A 4,576-nucleotide genomic window follows, 5' to 3' on the forward strand; every position below is an offset into this window, starting at 1 on the left:
TTGCCATATTTCTCACAAAGTTTCTGAGTTATATTTCAAGTCTGCTAAGATTTGTGACCCTATTTTCTCTTTGATTTTACATTATGTATGTCTGAGAAATTTGAAGAGATAATTGTAGAATGTAAGATAGAAGCAAGTATTCTTTATTTTAATTAAAATACTAACCCTAGAAATGGTCCTATTGAATTATTTTCTTGTAACATGTTCCACCACACAGTAGTAAAATGTTATTTGATGCTTCCTCTAGACTGCTTCCCATTCTCCAGGGCTTATACTGTAGCCAAAACCACGCTCTCTTTAGACTGAGATTTGGCACACAAAATTTCAGCACAACTTCAGTATGGCTTGAAACTTACAAGAAAAAAAATTTTCTTTCCTGTGTTCAAGTTGCTTTGGGACACTACACCTTGAGGTTCCTTGTAATGTTTCTTTTTGAGTGATTAAAGACTTCAACATCATACCAAGATTAAAAATTAAATGTTACTATCATTGATTTTTAATGAAATAACATTACTGCTGACTTCAGAAAAAAACCCTCTGTATCAAACTCTCTGTCTGGGTTCCAGAAGGACATAGATATATCACTGCACAGAAGGAAAAAAAGTTATTCTTTTGCTGGCAGTTTTTGCTTGTGTTGGCCATCCTAGATGGAAGACCTTACCATTCACAGAGGGGCCATGACACAGGCTTTCATGTCACTGACCCTTGTTGGAGATATTGGATCTGATTCTAGCATTGTTGAAGCTGTTGTTGTTGTTCATAGAAGCTATTGTTGCTTCTATGAAGCCCAGCGAATAGTGAGTCTAAACTCTTCTTAACAAATACCCCATCTATGGTTATTTATGTATAAATGGTTTCTGAAGCAAGTCAAGAGTGTTACTGAGCAAGCTGACTGTCCTCATGTCACTCACTACAGAAAGTTGGTCACAATAATCTGATTGGCCAGTTAGATTTGGATAGACCTCTGATCTTTTAATAACAGCATATGCATATACACAGGGGGAAAGGGAAAGTCAAGTTCATTGCAATCTGAGGATATATAAAGACTAAGTCTAGCACAACTTAAACACCTAGTAATAAGGGGAACTTGTGCAACAGGATTACAATTTTTGACATACATATATATCTATTTTTTTTTCTGAGTTGTGTGCCTGATTGATATAAAGCCATTTTTGCACCATGCTTTCCTAAGATATTTACCATAAATTTAGTAGTTTCAGATGACTGGAAATTGTTTTCTAACAAATTTTTCTCCTGATTTTATTCATATTCACTCTTTGAAATATCTTTCCATGTATAAAAATTGAAGATGGTGTTTATTTGATGGAAATTTTTCTCTCTGTAAGACACCTATAAAAAGGGTTCCTCTTGGTAGAAATAAATAATAATTTTAGTTTTTTTCATTATAGGAGAAAAAGCTGGGGAAGTAGTGACTGACACTTGAAAACAGAAAAATAAACTCTCCGGTGGAAGAATTTGTATTTGTTTATGCCAGTCAAGAGTCATATGGAAATCCAGAAAGAGACAACAAAACTTAGCACAATAGCATAGGATACTTTGGGTTGATAAATGCGAGTAATTCAACTTGGAATAATGAAGCAGGAATTTGAAATGGCCCATTCATTTTGGAGGTTACAAGCTAAATTTTTCCAACTTAGGAAAAATACCACTAAATACAGGTCAGTCAGAACTTGTCATTCTATAAGAGCTTAAAAATACAGGCAAAATGTTAGTACCTGTAAAGGTTGAACTATAAACCATGTCAACTAGTTACAGATCAATGCAAGCCTGACAATGTTGCTGTATGCCTCAGTGGTATGTTGTTCCTGTAACATACGGTCAGATGAGCATATGCAGAGCTATTTTTCTCTTTTCTTCTCTTTTCTTGTTTTTTTAGGTTTTTTCAGTTGACACTTGTATTACATTTGTAAGAGACCAGTGCTTATATGTTTTACAGTTTAGGGAATCTGCTTTTGGCAGTAGAGATTCAGAAATAGTTGTGGATCGTCCTGGGAAACAATCCCCAAGCTTGTGCTTATACAAAGTTGTAAAAGTCCAGAGGAAAACCTGAATCACCATCTTCTACCTTTCCATGGGTCACTTATTCCCTTGTGTCATCTTTCTTAAGGCATCAAACTTATTCTCCTGTGCCGTTCTGAGACGTCAAACCTCCACTGACTGGAATAAGGTCCCTTTCCATGTCATGTCACTGATCCTACAAGAAGTGAAGCATTTTCTTGTTCTCTGCAGCAAAGCGCAGTTCTGAGCACATCAGTGATTCGGGGGGTTTTGCAAGAACTTGCATGGTAGCAGTGCTCAGTAGGAAATGAGCAAGCAGATAATTTTGTGGGACCACAGGCTGCTGTGGGAAGGGCCTGTCAAAGGAAAATGGAGTGCACTAGTGGGCAAGGGTGCTCAGTATTTATATGAATGAAGAATGGTTGTTAGAAATTGAAACAATGGGGCCTGGCTCTGCTCACAGGAGTTATGGAAATCACTGGTCTCAAACAGATGGAGTGACATTTATGTGGAAGTGGTTTAAGAGGAGTGAAACCCTGTTTTGCAGTCTTTATGGAGTAGTGTTTTCTTATTTCTGAGAGCAGAATCAGTGAGCAAGGTGAGTTAATAGTACATAAGCAAAATTGAAGCCTACAGCAATTAAATTAAAAGCTAGAAAATTAGGAATGGCAAAACTGTATACATTTTAATTGAACATAATCAGTTGAAGACTATTACATTACCAGAGTGGAACAGAAGCACAAAATAACATGATAATCACTTCCTGAATTAAAATTTTAAACCAATAAACTGAAAAGTTGCAGGTACCCCAGTGTATGACATACAGAATACTCATGATATAAGAACATGAATTATTTATATCTTCTTTAAGTGTAGAATGTAAATTTGTTTTGAATTAATTTCTACTGGGAAATCAGTAAATGTAACTGTCTCCTGTGGCAACATTTTTTCCTTCTAATTATTGTTATTATTATTTTATCATTTTGCTGTTTGGAGAGGAAAAGAAAACATGGCAAATTTTATGATAGTAAGTCATTTAAGTAATTGTTATATTGAAAGGATGTTGTACTTCTCTTTGTAGTGAAATACACTGCAAGGTAGACTGAAGTTAAAGTAACTTCAAACAGAAAGACTCCACTATGTTAGGACAAATGGGTGCCAACATCTTCAAAAATTACTTGATCTGAAAAGAGCAATCAGGTTCTGGAGGAATGGATGTGGGGGTCTTTATGAACATCACACCACACTAGTTTGTTGCAGAGCTGAGCACAGTCTGAACTTTTGAAATTTAAAGAATAATACACAGGTTTAATAGACTCCAAAATAAAGTTGCAGGACTCCTCTGTCTTCTTTGGACAATGACTTGTCACAGCATGATTTTTCGCACAAACTCGGTATTATTATTCTGTGACCAAGAAGTCAGTATCTACTTGTTTTTCCGACAAAGAGTAAATAGGTAGACTGGTAGGAAACATGAAGGCGTTTAGCTAGTGCCTTATTATTATTGTGCTCCCTGGGATGCAGAAGCAGGTGCCAAAACTTATGATGGCCATAATATCACTGAAATTCAGAAAGAAGAAAAACCCCTCCAACACTATTCCTCTAAGTGTTAGAGAATCAGGCATTATTTTATTCTGGTCAGGAAGTGCCATGGAAATAGTTCCATCCACCCATGCTTTTTTACCAGACTTTGCACATATTTATATGTCAAGAAATTCAAATAAATCCTTGTTCATTGGTTCTATATTACACAATTTAGTATTTGATCTCTTATTGGTTATTGATTCCTTAGGCTTCAATGCTAATTTGGTTCTCATTCTTGGGTTCTCTTATCAATCTTTTCCCTGATCAGGGGTTTCCTACCACACCAGGGCTTAATGTCTGTTAATGTCCAGTTATCCCTCCTATGTCTTCTGGCTACTCCCAACATGTAGATGTTAAACTCTCAGAGTTTAGGAATCTTCTTCCTAGGATTGAACCTTATCAGGCCTCACCCAGCAAAACTCAGACCCACAGTAAACTGTCTGTTGAAGGTAAACCTCTATTTCTTCCCCTGTCCAGTCCCTACCCCTTGCAAAGACAAACAAACTCACAACTAAAGTTACTCAAAATTTAAAGAGTTATATCATTTCCAACAACAGGAATAATCTAAAAATGAAGGAAAATCTCATGAGTAGGGAGAGAGTAATTAAATGAATGACCCGCTATTATTGTCACATCGGATTTTTCTTTGTTTTTACCTGTACAAGTGTGTTCCACAGTGAGGGAAAACTACCACTTTGGGGGAATTAGGACAAACTGGTTTCTTAAAATGCATAAGTTCTCATAGCTTGCCTGTTGGCACTGGACACGTGATTATTGCTTTGCCTTTGTAGTACTCCTGCTGGAGTATTTGGGAGGTAAGTCCAGGGTAGAGTCACTAACAAATTAGGCCTTCCCTGTTTTTTGTACTCCTAAGCTTATAAAAATTGAGGTAGAGAGCTTCTTTTGAATTGTGTCACACTGTCCTTGGGGGTTACTGAAATATCTGTCTAAGTCAGAGTAACCAGGACGGAGG

The sequence above is a fragment of the Zonotrichia albicollis genome, chromosome 1 (genome assembly GCF_047830755.1).
Source record: "Zonotrichia albicollis isolate bZonAlb1 chromosome 1, bZonAlb1.hap1, whole genome shotgun sequence".
In the NCBI taxonomy this organism is placed as follows: domain Eukaryota; kingdom Metazoa; phylum Chordata; class Aves; order Passeriformes; family Passerellidae; genus Zonotrichia; species Zonotrichia albicollis.